The sequence below is a fragment of the Siphateles boraxobius genome, unplaced genomic scaffold (assembly GCF_051911475.1).
Source record: "Siphateles boraxobius isolate OS27281-9 unplaced genomic scaffold, OSU_SipBor_1 1, whole genome shotgun sequence".
In the NCBI taxonomy this organism is placed as follows: Eukaryota; Metazoa; Chordata; class Actinopteri; order Cypriniformes; family Leuciscidae; genus Siphateles; species Siphateles boraxobius.
In genome coordinates this window covers 1,489,920-1,504,626 of record NW_027508699.1, presented here as the reverse complement: position 1 = coordinate 1,504,626, position 14,707 = coordinate 1,489,920, and the positions used below count along the sequence as shown (strand labels likewise).

Sequence of the window (14,707 nt, the reverse complement as noted above, 5' to 3'; positions counted from 1 at the left end):
TAACGACATCATCATTAAAATAGCTGCAGAAACACACCAGCTTCGGGCAGTTGTGCAGGCGAGTGACGAGGTGGCCGAGTGGTTAAGGCGATGGACTGCTAATCCATTGTGCTCTGCACGCGTGGGTTCGAATCCCATCCTCGTCGTTCGCCAGACAAGGTAGCGACGTCTCCTGTGCTTTTATCTGGACATGGAACGACAGGGTGGTATCACGTTTTAAACTGCCATGTAATCAGCCTTTTGGAACGGCCGGCTGCATGGTGTGTCTATGAAACAGGTGAGTGAAATGCACATAGAGGTTTATTAATTGTTCTCTCTTAGCTCAAAGAACAAAATGTGCGGTATTTTTGATGGGAGATACTTATGGCTATCCTGGTTACAAAGGGCCAGAGTTATAACCCTCAATCTCCAAGAACATGTTTGAGTTTGGGATCGATTCGATGAGCCCCCTACCAGTTTGGGTAGGATAATGAAGAGTGCAAGGACACTGCAAACATATTCTGAGAGAGGTCCAATGTAAGCTATGCTGCCATTTTCTTGACCCAGGCGTTCTCTCTAGGTTCTTACCAACAAAGCAGAAGCAGCACACAAAAGAAACATATGCACATCTCCCTCTATCAACACAGTTGTGAGTTTCCCAACCTTCCTCCTAAAGACGTGTAGGTGAGTGACGAGGTGGCCGAATGGTTAAGGTGATGGACTGCTGATTCATTGTGCTCTTCATGCGTTTGTTCGAATCCCATCATAGGCGTTTGTTGTCTTTAGTGTTTCGAGAGAGCCAAGTGCGCATGGAAAAGCCGTTCAAAGTACGTTGCTGCCGACTTTAACGACATCATCATTAAAATAGCTGCAGAAACACACCAGCTTCGAGCAGTTGTGCAGGCGAGTGATTAAGGTGATGTACTGCTAATCCATTGTGCTCTGCACGCGTGGGTTCGAATCCCATCCACGACGTTTGATGTCTTTAGTGTTTCGAGAGAGCCAAGTTCGCATGGAAAAGCAGTTCAAATGACATTGCTGCCGACTTTAACGACATCATCCTTAAAATAGCTGCAGAAACACACCACGGCCCAGCTTCGGGCAGATGAGCAGGTGAGTGACGAGGTGGCCGAGTCGTTAAGGCGATGCACTGCTAATCCATTGTGTTCTGCACTCGTGGGTTCGAATCCCATCCTCGTCGTTTGTTGTCTTTAGTGTTCAAGAAAGCCAAGTGTGCCTGGCAAAGCTTTTTGCTTCCAACTATAACGTCATCATACTAAAGATAGATGCAGAAAAACTCTACGTGCAGGCGAGTTGCTGCGTGGTTAAGGCGATGGACTGCTAATCGTTTGTGCTCTGTGCGCATGGGTTTGAGTCCCATCTTTGGTGTTTAGTTTCACAGGGAGTCTAAAGGACAGGTCAACCGCAGGGGTGCAGCTCATGGCAAGCTTTTAATTATAGCTGTATTTTGGTTATGAGAGCCCCCTGGTTAATGGATATAATCATTTTAAATACAAAAACACGTTCAAGGAAGGTCCAAATCCTGGCTAAACCAGCCACCTTCAAGCTTATGCTTTCAACCCCACAGCGAAAACAGAATGTAAAAAAAGCAAAAGTAAAATTCCCTTTTACAACAAGTCATGAAGCCTCTCAAGAGACTGTCAAAAATTGCCAGGGCTGACTGTATTTCAAGTCATCCCAGCGGGGTATTGGGTAAAGTTTTCAACCAGCAAAGATCACGTCTCGGATGAGCCTCATAGACTATGATATTGCCTCTGTGAAAGAATGCCAGACAAGGTAGCGACGTCTCCTGTGTTTTTATCTGGACATGGAACGACAGGGTGGTATCACGTTTTAAACTGCCATGTAATCAGCCTTTTGGAACGGCCGGCTGCATGGTGTGTCTATGAAACAGGTGAGTGAAATGCACATAGAGGTTTATTAATTGTTCTCTCTTAGCTCAAAGAACAAAATGTGCGGTATTTTTTATGGGATATACTTATGAGTATCCTGGTAACAAAGGGGCAGAGTTATAAGCCTCAATCTCCAAGAACATGTTTGAGTTTTGGATCGATTCGATGAGCCCCCTACCAGTTTGGGTAGGATAATGAAGATTGCAAGGACACTGCAAACATATTCTGAGAGAGGTCCAATGTAAGCTATGCTGCCATTTTCTTGACCCAGGCGTTCTCTCTAGGTTCTTACCAACAAAGCAGAAGCAGCACACAAAAGAAACATAAGCACATCTCCCTCTATCAACACAGTTGTGAGTTTCCCAACCTTCCTCCTAAAGACGTGCAGGTGAGTGACAAGGTGGCCAAATGGTTAAGGCGATGGACTGCTAATCCACTCTTTATGCCTGTGTCGAATCCCATCGTCTTCGTTTGTTGTCTTTAGTGTTTCGAGAGAGCCATGTCGCATGGAAAAGCCGTTCAAAGTACATTGCTGCCAACTTTAACGACATCACCATTAAAATAGCTGCAGAAACACACCACAGCCCAGCTTCGGGCAGTCGTGCTGGCGAGTGACGAGGTGGCCGACTGGTTAAAGCGATGGACTGCTAATCCATTGTGCTCTTTATGTGTGGGTTCGAATCCCATCCTCGTCGTTTGATGTCTCTAGTGTTTCGAGAGAGCCAAGTGCGCATGGAAAAGCCGTTCAAATGACATTGCTGCCGACTTTAACGACATCATCCTTAAAATAGCTGCAGAAACACACCACACCCCAGCTTCGGGCAGATGTGCAGGCGTAGTGACGAGGTGGCCGAGTGGTTAAGGCGATGGACTGCTAATCCATTGTGCTCTTTACGCGTGGGTTCGAATCCCATCCTCGTCATTTGATGTCTTTAGTGTTTCGAGAGAGCCAAGTGCCTATGGAAAAGCCGTTCAAATGACATTGCTGCCGACTTTAACGACTTCATCCTTAAAATAGCTGCAGAAACACACCACAGCCCAGCTTCGGCCAGATGAGCAGGTGAGTGACGAGGTGGCCGAGTGGTTAACGCGATGGACTGCTAATCCATTCTGCTCTGCACGCGTTTGTTCGAATCCCATCCATGTCGTTTGATGTCTCTAGTGTTTCGAGAGAGCCAAGTGCGCATGGAAAAGCCGTTCAAATGACATTGCTGCCGACTTTAACGACATCATCCTTAAAATAGCTGCAGAAACACACCAGAGCCCAGCTTCGGGCAGATGAGCAGGTGAGTGACGAGGTGGCCGAGTGGTTAAGGCGATGGACTGCTAATCCATTGTGCTCTGCACGCGTGGGTTCGAATCCCATCCTCGTCGTTTGTTGTCTTTAGTGTTTCGAGAGAGCCAAGTGCGCATGGAAAAGCCGTTCAAAGGACATTGCTGCCGACTTTAACGACATCATCATTAAAATAGCTGCAGAAACACACCAGCTTCGGGCAGTTGTGCAGGCGAGTGACGAGGTGGCAGAGTGGTTAAGGCGATGGACTGCTAATCCATTGTGCTCTGCACGCGTGGGTTCGAATCCCATCCTCGTCGTTCGCCAGACAAGGTAGCGACGTCTCCTGTGCTTTTATCTGGACATGGAACGACAGGGTGGTATCACGTTTTAAACTGCCATGTAATCAGCCTTTTGGAACGGCCGGCTGCATGGTGTGTCTATGAAACAGGTGAGTGAAATGCACATAGAGGTTTATTAATTGTTCTCTCTTAGCTCAAAGAACAAAATGTGCGGTATTTTTTATGGGATATACTTATGAGTATCCTGGTAACAAAGGGGCAGAGTTATAAGCCTCAATCTCCAAGAACATGTTTGAGTTTTGGATCGATTCGATGAGCCCCCTACCAGTTGTGAGTTTCCGAACCTTCCTCCTAAAGACGTGCAGGTGAGTGACAAGGTGGCCGAATGGTTAAGGCGATGGACTGCTAATCCACTCTTTATGCGTGTGTTCGAATCCCATCGTCTTCGTTTGTTGTCTTTAGTGTTTCGAGAGAGCCATGTCGCATGGAAAAGCCGTTCAAAGTACATTGCTGCCGACTTTAACGACATCACCATTAAAATAGCTGCAGAAACACACCACAGCCCAGCTTCGGGCAGTCGTGCTGGCGAGTGACGAGGTGGCCGACTGGTTAAAGCGATGGACTGCTAATCCATTGTGCTCTGCACGCGTGGGTTCGAATCCCATCCTTGTCGTTTGTTGTCTTTAGTGTTTCGAGAGAGCCAAGTGCGCATGGAAAAGCCGTTCAAAGGACATTGCTGCCGACTTTAACGACATCATCATTAAAATAGCTGCAGAAACACACCAGCTTCGGGCAGTTGTGCAGGCGAGTGAAGAGGTGGCCGAGTGGTTAAGGCGATGGACTGCTAATCCATTGTGCTCTGCACGCGTGGGTTCGAATCCCATCCTCGTCGTTCGCCAGACGAAAGAAATCCAGACAAGGTAGCGACGTCTCCTGTGCTTTTATCTGGACATGGAACGACAGGGTGGTATCACGTTTTAAACTGCCATGTAATCAGCCTTTTGGAACGGCCGGCTGCATGGTGTGTTTATGAAACAGGTGAGTGAAATGCACATAGAGGTTTATTAATTGTTCTCTCTTAGCTCAAAGAACAAAATGTGCGGTATTTTTGATGGGAGATACTTATGGCTATCCTGGTTACAAAGGGCCAGAGTTATAACCCTCAATCTCCAAGAACATGTTTGAGTTTGGGATCGATTCGATGAGCCCCCTACCAGTTTGGGTAGGATAATGAAGAGTGCAAGGACACTGCAAACATATTCTGAGAGAGGTCCAATGTAAGCTATGCTGCCATTTTCTTGACCCAGGCGTTCTCTCTAGGTTCTTACCAACAAAGCAGAAGCAGCACACAAAAGAAACATAAGCACATCTCCCTCTATCAACACAGTTGTGAGTTTCCCAACCTTCCTCCTAAAGTCGTGCAGGTGAGTGACAAGGTGGCCGAATGGTTAAGGCGATGGACTGCTAATCCACTCTTTATGCGTGTGTTCGAATCCCATCGTCTTCGTTTGTTGTCTTTAGTGTTTCGAGAGAGCCATGTCGCATGGAAAAGCCGTTCAAAGTACATTGCTGCCGACTTTAACGACATCACCATTAAAATAGCTGCAGAAACACACCACAGCCCAGCTTCGGGCAGTCGTGCTGGCGAGTGACGAGGTGGCCGACTGGTTAAAGCGATGGACTGCTAATCCATTGTGCTCTGCACGCGTGGGTTCGAATCCCATCCTCGTCGTTTGTTGTCTTTAGTGTTTCGAGAGAGCCAAGTGCGCATGGAAAAGCCGTTCAAAGGACATTGCTGCCGACTTTAACGACATCATCATTAAAATAGCTGCAGAAACACACCAGCTTCGGGCAGTTGTGCAGGCGAGTGACGAGGTGGCCGAGTGGTTAAGGCGATGGACTGCTAATCCATTGTGCTCTGCACGCGTGGGTTCGAATCCCATCCTCGTCGTTCGCCAGACGAAAGAAATCCAGACAAGGTAGCGACGTCTCCTGTGCTTTTATCTGGACATGGAACGACAGGGTGGTATCACGTTTTAAACTGCCATGTAATCAGCCTTTTGGAACGGCCGGCTGCATGGTGTGTCTATGAAACAGGTGAGTGAAATGCACATAGAGGTTTATTAATTGTTCTCTCTTAGCTCAAAGAACAAAATGTGCGGTATTTTTGATGGGAGATACTTATGGCTATCCTGGTTACAAAGGGCCAGAGTTATAACCCTCAATCTCCAAGAACATGTTTGAGTTTGGGATCGATTCGATGAGCCCCCTACCAGTTTGGGTAGGATAATGAAGAGTGCAAGGACACTGCAAACATATTCTGAGAGAGGTCCAATGTAAGCTATGCTGCCATTTTCTTGACCCAGGCGTTCTCTCTAGGTTCTTACCAACAAAGCAGAAGCAGCACACAAAAGAAACATATGCACATCTCCCTCTATCAACACAGTTGTGAGTTTCCCAACCTTCCTCCTAAAGACGTGTAGGTGAGTGACGAGGTGGCCGAATGGTTAAGGTGATGGACTGCTGATTCATTGTGCTCTTCATGCGTTTGTTCGAATCCCATCATAGGCGTTTGTTGTCTTTAGTGTTTCGAGAGAGCCAAGTGCGCATGGAAAAGCCGTTCAAAGTACGTTGCTGCCGATTTAAACGACATCATCATTAAAATAGCTGCAGAAACACACCAGCTTCGGGCAGTTGTGCAGGCGAGTGATTAAGGTGATGTACTGCTAATCCATTGTGCTCTGCACGCGTGGGTTCGAATCCCATCCACGACGTTTGATGTCTTTAGTGTTTCGAGAGAGCCAAGTTCGCATGGAAAAGCAGTTCAAATGACATTGCTGCCGACTTTAACGACATCATCCTTAAAATAGCTGCAGAAACACACCACGGCCCAGCTTCGGGCAGATGAGCAGGTGAGTGACGAGGTGGCCGAGTCGTTAAGGCGATGCACTGCTAATCCATTGTGTTCTGCACTCGTGGGTTCGAATCCCATCCTCGTCGTTTGTTGTCTTTAGTGTTCAAGAAAGCCAAGTGTGCCTGGCAAAGCTTTTTGCTTCCAACTATAACGTCATCATACTAAAGATAGATGCAGAAAAACTCTACGTGCAGGCGAGTTGCTGCGTGGTTAAGGCGATGGACTGCTAATCCTTTGTGCTCTGTGCGCATGGGTTTGAGTCCCATCTTTGGTGTTTAGTTTCACAGGGAGTCTAAAGGACAGGTCAACCGCAGGGGTGCAGCTCATGGCAAGCTTTTAATTATAGCTGTATTTCGGTTATGAGAGCCCCCTGGTTAATGGATATAATCATTTTAAATACAAAAACACGTTCAAGGGAGGTCCAAATCCTGGCTAAACCAGCCACCTTCAAGCTTATGCTTTCAACACCACAGCGAAAACAGAATGTAAAAAAAGCAAAAGTAAAATTCCCTTTTACAACAAGTCATGAAGCCTCTCAAGAGACTGTCAAAAATTGCCAGGGCTGACTGTATTTCAAGTCATCCCAGCGGGGTATTGGGTAAAGTTTTCAACCAGCAAAGATCACGTCTCGGATGAGCCTCATAGACTATGATATTGCCTCTGCGAAAGAATGCCAGACAAGGAGCGACGTCTCCTGTGTTTTTATCTGGACATGGAACGACAGGGTGGTATCACGTTTTAAACTGCCATGTAATCAGCCTTTTGGAACGGCCGGCTGCATGGTGTGTCTATGAAACAGGTGAGTGAAATGCACATAGAGGTTTATTAATTGTTCTCTCTTAGCTCAAAGAACAAAATGTGCGGTATTTTTTATGGGATATACTTATGAGTATCCTGGTAACAAAGGGGCAGAGTTATAAGCCTCAATCTCCAAGAACATGTTTGAGTTTTGGATCGATTCGATGAGCCCCCTACCAGTTTGGGTAGGATAATGAAGATTGCAAGGACACTGCAAACATATTCTGAGAGAGGTCCAATGTAAGCTATGCTGCCATTTTCTTGACCCAGGCGTTCTCTCTAGGTTCTTACCAACAAAGCAGAAGCAGCACACAAAAGAAACATAAGCACATCTCCCTCTATCAACACAGTTGTGAGTTTCCCAACCTTCCTCCTAAAGACGTGCAGGTGAGTGACAAGGTGGCCGAATGGTTAAGGCGATGGACTGCTAATCCACTCTTTATGCCTGTGTCGAATCCCATCGTCTTCGTTTGTTGTCTTTAGTGTTTCGAGAGAGCCATGTCGCATGGAAAAGCCGTTCAAAGTACATTGCTGCCAACTTTAACGACATCACCATTAAAATAGCTGCAGAAACACACCACAGCCCAGCTTCGGGCAGTCGTGCTGGCGAGTGACGAGGTGGCCGACTGGTTAAAGCGATGGACTGCTAATCCATTGTGCTCTTTATGTGTGGGTTTGAATCCCATCCTCGTCGTTTGATGTCTCTAGTGTTTCGAGAGAGCCAAGTGCGCATGGAAAAGCCGTTCAAATGACATTGCTGCCGACTTTAACGACATCATCCTTAAAATAGCTGCAGAAACACACCACACCCCAGCTTCGGGCAGATGTGCAGGCGTAGTGACGAGGTGGCCGAGTGGTTAAGGCGATGGACTGCTAATCCATTGTGCTCTGCACGCGTGGGTTCGAATCCCATCCTCGTCGTTTGATGTCTTTAGTGTTTCGAGAGAGCCAAGTGCGCATGGAAAAGCCGTTCAAAGGACATTGCTGCCGACTTTAACGACATCATCATTAAAATAGCTGCAGAAACACACCAGCTTCGGGCAGTTGTGCAGGCGAGTGACGAGGTGGCCGAGTGGTTAAGGCGATGGACTGCTAATCCATTGTGCTCTGCACGCGTGGTTTCGAATCCCATCCTCGTCGTTCGCCAGACGAAAGAAATCCAGACAAGGTAGCGACGTCTCCTGTGCTTTTATCTGGACATGGAACGACAGGGTGGTATCACGTTTTAAACTGCCATGTAATCAGCCTTTTGGAACGGCCGGCTGCATGGTGTGTCTATGAAACAGGTGAGTGAAATGCACATAGAGGTTTATTAATTGTTCTCTCTTAGCTCAAAGAACAAAATGTGCGGTATTTTTGATGGGAGATACTTATGGCTATCCTGGTTACAAAGGGCCAGAGTTATAACCCTCAATCTCCAAGAACATGTTTGAGTTTGGGATCGATTCGAGAGCCCCCTACCAGTTTGGGTAGGATAATGAAGAGTGCAAGGACACTGCAAACATATTCTGAGAGAGGTCCAATGTAAGCTATGCTGCCATTTTCTTGACCCAGGCGTTCTCTCTAGGTTCTTACCAACAAAGCAGAAGCAGCACACAAAAGAAACATATGCACATCTCCCTCTATCAACACAGTTGTGAGTTTCCCAACCTTCCTCCTAAAGACGTGTAGGTGAGTGACGAGGTGGCCGAATGGTTAAGGTGATGGACTGCTGATTCATTGTGCTCTTCATGCGTTTGTTCGAATCCCATCATAGGCGTTTGTTGTCTTTAGTGTTTCGAGAGAGCCAAGTGCGCATGGAAAAGCCGTTCAAAGTACGTTGCTGCCGACTTTAACGACATCATCATTAAAATAGCTGCAGAAACACACCAGCTTCGGGCAGTTGTGCAGGCGAGTGATTAAGGTGATGTACTGCTAATCCATTGTGCTCTGCACGCGTGGGTTCGAATCCCATCCACGACGTTTGATGTCTTTAGTGTTTCGAGAGAGCCAAGTTCGCATGGAAAAGCAGTTCAAATGACATTGCTGCCGACTTTAACGACATCATCCTTAAAATAGCTGCAGAAACACACCACGGCCCAGCTTCGGGCAGATGAGCAGGTGAGTGACGAGGTGGCCGAGTCGTTAAGGCGATGCACTGCTAATCCATTGTGTTCTGCACTCGTGGGTTCGAATCCCATCCTCGTCGTTTGTTGTCTTTAGTGTTCAAGAAAGCCAAGTGTGCCTGGCAAAGCTTTTTGCTTCCAACTATAACGTCATCATACTAAAGATAGATGCAGAAAAACTCTACGTGCAGGCGAGTTGCTGCGTGGTTAAGGCGATGGACTGCTAATCGTTTGTGCTCTGTGCGCATGGGTTTGAGTCCCATCTTTGGTGTTTAGTTTCACAGGGAGTCTAAAGGACAGGTCAACCGCAGGGGTGCAGCTCATGGCAAGCTTTTAATTATAGCTGTATTTCGGTTATGAGAGCCCCCTGGTTAATGGATATAATCATTTTAAATACAAAAACACGTTCAAGGAAGGTCCAAATCCTGGCTAAACCAGCCACCTTCAAGCTTATGCTTTCAACACCACAGCGAAAACAGAATGTAAAAAAAGCAAAAGTAAAATTCCCTTTTACAACAAGTCATGAAGCCTCTCAAGAGACTGTCAAAAATTGCCAGGGCTGACTGTATTTCAAGTCATCCCAGCGGGGTATTGGGTAAAGTTTTCAACCAGCAAAGATCACGTCTCGGATGAGCCTCATAGACTATGATATTGCCTCTGCGAAAGAATGCCAGACAAGGTAGCGACGTCTCCTGTGTTTTTATCTGGACATGGAACGACAGGGTGGTATCACGTTTTAAACTGCCATGTAATCAGCCTTTTGGAACGGCCGGCTGCATGGTGTGTCTATGAAACAGGTGAGTGAAATGCACATAGAGGTTTATTAATTGTTCTCTCTTAGCTCAAAGAACAAAATGTGCGGTATTTTTTATGGGATATACTTATGAGTATCCTGGTAACAAAGGGGCAGAGTTATAAGCCTCAATCTCCAAGAACATGTTTGAGTTTTGGATCGATTCGATGAGCCCCCTACCAGTTTGGGTAGGATAATGAAGATTGCAAGGACACTGCAAACATATTCTGAGAGAGGTCCAATGTAAGCTATGCTGCCATTTTCTTGACCCAGGCGTTCTCTCTAGGTTCTTACCAACAAAGCAGAAGCAGCACACAAAAGAAACATAAGCACATCTCCCTCTATCAACACAGTTGTGAGTTTCCCAACCTTCCTCCTAAAGACGTGCAGGTGAGTGACAAGGTGGCCGAATGGTTAAGGCGATGGACTGCTAATCCACTCTTTATGCCTGTGTCGAATCCCATCGTCTTCGTTTGTTGTCTTTAGTGTTTAGAGAGAGCCATGTCGCATGGAAAAGCCGTTCAAAGTACATTGCTGCCAACTTTAACGACATCACCATTAAAATAGCTGCAGAAACACACCACAGCCCAGCTTCGGGCAGTCGTGCTGGCGAGTGACGAGGTGGCCGACTGGTTAAAGCGATGGACTGCTAATCCATTGTGCTCTTTATGTGTGGGTTCGAATCCCATCCTCGTCGTTTGATGTCTCTAGTGTTTCGAGAGAGCCAAGTGCGCATGGAAAAGCCGTTCAAATGACATTGCTGCCGACTTTAACGACATCATCCTTAAAATAGCTGCAGAAACACACCACACCCCAGCTTCGGGCAGATGTGCAGGCGTAGTGACGAGGTGGCCGAGTGGTTAAGGCGATGGACTGCTAATCCATTGTGCTCTGCACGCGTGGGTTCGAATCCCATCCTCGTCGTTTGCTGTCTTTAGTGTTTCGAGAGAGCCAAGTGCGCATGGAAAAGCCGTTCAAATGACATTGCTGCCGACTTTAACGACTTCATCCTTAAAATAGCTGCAGAAACACACCACAGCCCAGCTTCGGCCAGATGAGCAGGTGAGTGACGAGGTGGCCGAGTGGTTAACGCGATGGACTGCTAATCCATTCTGCTCTGCACGCGTTTGTTCGAATCCCATCCATGTCGTTTGATGTCTCTAGTGTTTCGAGAGAGCCAAGTGCGCATGGAAAAGCCGTTCAAATGACATTGCTGCCGACTTTAACGACATCATCCTTAAAATAGCTGCAGAAACACACCAGAGCCCAGCTTCGGGCAGATGAGCAGGTGAGTGACGAGGTGGCCGAGTTGTTAAGGCGATGGACTGCTAATCCATTGTGCTCTGCACGCGTGGGTTCGAATCCCATCCTCGTCGTTTGTTGTCTTTAGTGTTTCGAGAGAGCCAAGTGCGCATGGAAAAGCCGTTCAAAGGACATTGCTGCCGACTTTAACGACATCATCATTAAAATAGCTGCAGAAACACACCAGCTTCGGGCAGTTGTGCAGGCGAGTGACGAGGTGGCAGAGTGGTTAAGGCGATGGACTGCTAATCCATTGTGCTCTGCACGCGTGGGTTCGAATCCCATCCTCGTCGTTCGCCAGACAAGGTAGCGACGTCTCCTGTGCTTTTATCTGGACATGGAACGACAGGGTGGTATCACGTTTTAAACTGCCATGTAATCAGCCTTTTGGAACGGCCGGCTGCATGGTGTGTCTATGAAACAGGTGAGTGAAATGCACATAGAGGTTTATTAATTGTTCTCTCTTAGCTCAAAGAACAAAATGTGCGGTATTTTTTATGGGATATACTTATGAGTATCCTGGTAACAAAGGGGCAGAGTTATAAGCCTCAATCTCCAAGAACATGTTTGAGTTTTGGATCGATTCGATGAGCCCCCTACCAGTTTGGGTAGGATAATGAAGAGTGCAAGGACACTGCAAACATATTCTGAGAGAGGTCCAATGTAAGCTATGCTGCCATTTTCTTGATCCAGGCGTTCTCTCTAGGTTCTTACCAACAAAGCAGAAGCAGCACACAAAAGAAACATAAGCACATCTCCCTCTATCAACACAGTTGTGAGTTTCCCAACCTTCCTCCTAAAGACGTGCAGGTGAGTGACAAGGTGGCCGAATGGTTAAGGCGATGGACTGCTAATCCACTCTTTATGCGTGTGTTCGAATCCCATCGTCTTCGTTTGTTGTCTTTAGTGTTTCGAGAGAGCCATGTCGCATGGAAAAGCCGTTCAAAGTACATTGCTGCCGACTTTAACGACATCACCATTAAAATAGCTGCAGAAACACACCACAGCCCAGCTTCGGGCAGGCGTGCTGGCGAGTGACGAGGTGGCCGACTGGTTAAAGCGATGGACTGCTAATCCATTGTGCTCTGCACGCGTGGGTTCGAATCCCATCCTCGTCGTTTGTTGTCTTTAGTGTTTCGAGAGAGCCAAGTGCGCATGGAAAAGCCGTTCAAAGGACATTGCTGCCGACTTTAACGACATCATCATTAAAATAGCTGCAGAAACACACCAGCTTCGGGCAGTTGTGCAGGCGAGTGACGAGGTGGCCGAGTGGTTAAGGCGATGGACTGCTAATCCATTGTGCTCTGCACGCGTGGGTTCGAATCCCATCCTCGTCGTTCGCCAGACGAAAGAAATCCAGACAAGGTAGCGACGTCTCCTGTGCTTTTATCTGGACATGGAACGACAGGGTGGTATCACGTTTTAAACTGCCATGTAATCAGCCTTTTGGAACGGCCGGCTGCATGGTGTGTCTATGAAACAGGTGAGTGAAATGCACATAGAGGTTTATTAATTGTTCTCTCTTAGCTCAAAGAACAAAATGTGCGGTATTTTTGATGGGAGATACTTATGGCTATCCTGGTTACAAAGGGCCAGAGTTATAACCCTCAATCTCCAAGAACATGTTTGAGTTTGGGATCGATTCGATGAGCCCCCTACCAGTTTGGGTAGGATAATGAAGAGTGCAAGGACACTGCAAACATATTCTGAGAGAGGTCCAATGTAAGCTATGCTGCCATTTTCTTGACCCAGGCGTTCTCTCTAGGTTCTTACCAACAAAGCAGAAGCAGCACACAAAAGAAACATATGCACATCTCCCTCTATCAACACAGTTGTGAGTTTCCCAACCTTCCTCCTAAAGACGTGTAGGTGAGTGACGAGGTGGCCGAATGGTTAAGGTGATGGACTGCTGATTCATTGTGCTCTTCATGCGTTTGTTCGAATCCCATCATAGGCGTTTGTTGTCTTTAGTGTTTCGAGAGAGCCAAGTGCGCATGGAAAAGCCGTTCAAAGTACGTTGCTGCCGACTTTAACGACATCATCATTAAAATAGCTGCAGAAACACACCAGCTTCGGGCAGTTGTGCAGGCGAGTGATTAAGGTGATGTACTGCTAATCCATTGTGCTCTGCACGCGTGGGTTCGAATCCCATCCACGACGTTTGATGTCTTTAGTGTTTCGAGAGAGCCAAGTTCGCATGGAAAAGCAGTTCAAATGACATTGCTGCCGACTTTAACGACATCATCCTTAAAATAGCTGCAGAAACACACCACGGCCCAGCTTCGGGCAGATGAGCAGGTGAGTGACGAGGTGGCCGAGTCGTTAAGGCGATGCACTGCTAATCCATTGTGTTCTGCACTCGTGGGTTCGAATCCCATCCTCGTCGTTTGTTGTCTTTAGTGTTCAAGAAAGCCAAGTGTGCCTGGCAAAGCTTTTTGCTTCCAACTATAACGTCATCATACTAAAGATAGATGCAGAAAAACTCTACGTGCAGGCGAGTTGCTGCGTGGTTAAGGCGATGGACTGCTAATCCTTTGTGCTCTGTGCGCATGGGTTTGAGTCCCATCTTTGGTGTTTAGTTTCACAGGGAGTCTAAAGGACAGGTCAACCGCAGGGGTGCAGCTCATGGCAAGCTTTTAATTATAACTGTATTTCGGTTATGAGAGCCCCCTGGTTAATGGATATAATCATTTTAAATACAAAAACACGTTCAAGGGAGGTCCAAATCCTGGCTAAACCAGCCACCTTCAAGCTTATGCTTTCAACACCACAGCGAAAACAGAATGTAAAAAAAGCAAAAGTAAAATCCCCCTTTACAACAAGTCATGAAGCCTCTCAAGAGACTGTCAAAAATTGCCAGGGCTGACTGTATTTCAAGTCATCCCAGCGGGGTATTGGGTAAAGTTTTCAACCAGCAAAGATCACGTCTCGGGTTAAGCCTCATAGACTATGATATTGCCTCTGCGAAAGAATGCCAGACAAGGTAGCGACGTCTCCTGTGCTTTTATCTGGACATGGAACGACAGGGTGGTATCACGTTTTAAACTGCCATGTAATCAGCCTTTTGGAACGGCCGGCTGCATGGTGTGTCTATGAAACAGGTGAGTGAAATGCACATAGAGGTTTATTAATTGTTCTCTCTTAGCTCAAAGAACAAAATGTGCGGTATTTTTTATGGGATATACTTATGAGTATCCTGGTAACAAAGGGGCAGAGTTATAAGCCTCAATCTCCAAGAACATGTTTGAGTTTTGGATCGATTCGATGAGCCCCCTACCAGTTTGGGTAGGATAATGAAGAGTGCAAGGACACTGCAAACATATTCTGA

At 46.8% G+C, this 14,707-nt stretch overlaps 16 non-coding genes across 16 annotated transcripts; 12 read left to right on the top strand and 4 right to left on the bottom strand.

Moving 5' to 3' along the window:
- The first annotated feature begins 64 nt into the window (after positions 1-64).
- On the top strand, positions 65-146 carry trnas-gcu (transfer RNA serine (anticodon GCU)). The gene has a single exon. It is a non-coding gene; the product is annotated as a tRNA-Ser (tRNA).
- Positions 147-1,625: 1,479 nt separating this feature from the next.
- LOC143741810 (U4 spliceosomal RNA) lies at positions 1,626-1,766 on the bottom strand. Its single transcript, XR_013205241.1, has one exon. It is a non-coding gene; the product is annotated as a U4 spliceosomal RNA (small nuclear RNA).
- Positions 1,767-2,732: 966 nt separating this feature from the next.
- Positions 2,733-2,814, top strand: trnas-gcu (transfer RNA serine (anticodon GCU)). Its single transcript has one exon. It is a non-coding gene; the product is annotated as a tRNA-Ser (tRNA).
- Positions 2,815-3,184: 370 nt separating this feature from the next.
- On the top strand, positions 3,185-3,266 carry trnas-gcu (transfer RNA serine (anticodon GCU)). Its single transcript has one exon. It is a non-coding gene; the product is annotated as a tRNA-Ser (tRNA).
- Positions 3,267-3,403: 137 nt separating this feature from the next.
- On the top strand, positions 3,404-3,485 carry trnas-gcu (transfer RNA serine (anticodon GCU)). Its single transcript has one exon. It is a non-coding gene; the product is annotated as a tRNA-Ser (tRNA).
- Positions 3,486-4,277: 792 nt separating this feature from the next.
- Positions 4,278-4,359, top strand: trnas-gcu (transfer RNA serine (anticodon GCU)). The gene has a single exon. It is a non-coding gene; the product is annotated as a tRNA-Ser (tRNA).
- Positions 4,360-5,336: 977 nt separating this feature from the next.
- trnas-gcu (transfer RNA serine (anticodon GCU)) lies at positions 5,337-5,418 on the top strand. Its single transcript has one exon. It is a non-coding gene; the product is annotated as a tRNA-Ser (tRNA).
- Positions 5,419-6,912: 1,494 nt separating this feature from the next.
- On the bottom strand, positions 6,913-7,053 carry LOC143741423 (U4 spliceosomal RNA). Its single transcript, XR_013205034.1, has one exon. It is a non-coding gene; the product is annotated as a U4 spliceosomal RNA (small nuclear RNA).
- A 965-nt stretch (positions 7,054-8,018) lies between these two features.
- On the top strand, positions 8,019-8,100 carry trnas-gcu (transfer RNA serine (anticodon GCU)). The gene has a single exon. It is a non-coding gene; the product is annotated as a tRNA-Ser (tRNA).
- A 137-nt stretch (positions 8,101-8,237) lies between these two features.
- On the top strand, positions 8,238-8,319 carry trnas-gcu (transfer RNA serine (anticodon GCU)). The gene has a single exon. It is a non-coding gene; the product is annotated as a tRNA-Ser (tRNA).
- Positions 8,320-9,812: 1,493 nt separating this feature from the next.
- Positions 9,813-9,953, bottom strand: LOC143741416 (U4 spliceosomal RNA). Its single transcript, XR_013205031.1, has one exon. It is a non-coding gene; the product is annotated as a U4 spliceosomal RNA (small nuclear RNA).
- A 966-nt stretch (positions 9,954-10,919) lies between these two features.
- On the top strand, positions 10,920-11,001 carry trnas-gcu (transfer RNA serine (anticodon GCU)). Its single transcript has one exon. It is a non-coding gene; the product is annotated as a tRNA-Ser (tRNA).
- A 370-nt stretch (positions 11,002-11,371) lies between these two features.
- On the top strand, positions 11,372-11,453 carry trnas-gcu (transfer RNA serine (anticodon GCU)). Its single transcript has one exon. It is a non-coding gene; the product is annotated as a tRNA-Ser (tRNA).
- Positions 11,454-11,590: 137 nt separating this feature from the next.
- trnas-gcu (transfer RNA serine (anticodon GCU)) lies at positions 11,591-11,672 on the top strand. The gene has a single exon. It is a non-coding gene; the product is annotated as a tRNA-Ser (tRNA).
- A 962-nt stretch (positions 11,673-12,634) lies between these two features.
- trnas-gcu (transfer RNA serine (anticodon GCU)) lies at positions 12,635-12,716 on the top strand. Its single transcript has one exon. It is a non-coding gene; the product is annotated as a tRNA-Ser (tRNA).
- Positions 12,717-14,210: 1,494 nt separating this feature from the next.
- LOC143741600 (U4 spliceosomal RNA) lies at positions 14,211-14,352 on the bottom strand. Its single transcript, XR_013205150.1, has one exon. It is a non-coding gene; the product is annotated as a U4 spliceosomal RNA (small nuclear RNA).
- Positions 14,353-14,707: the final 355 nt, after the last annotated feature.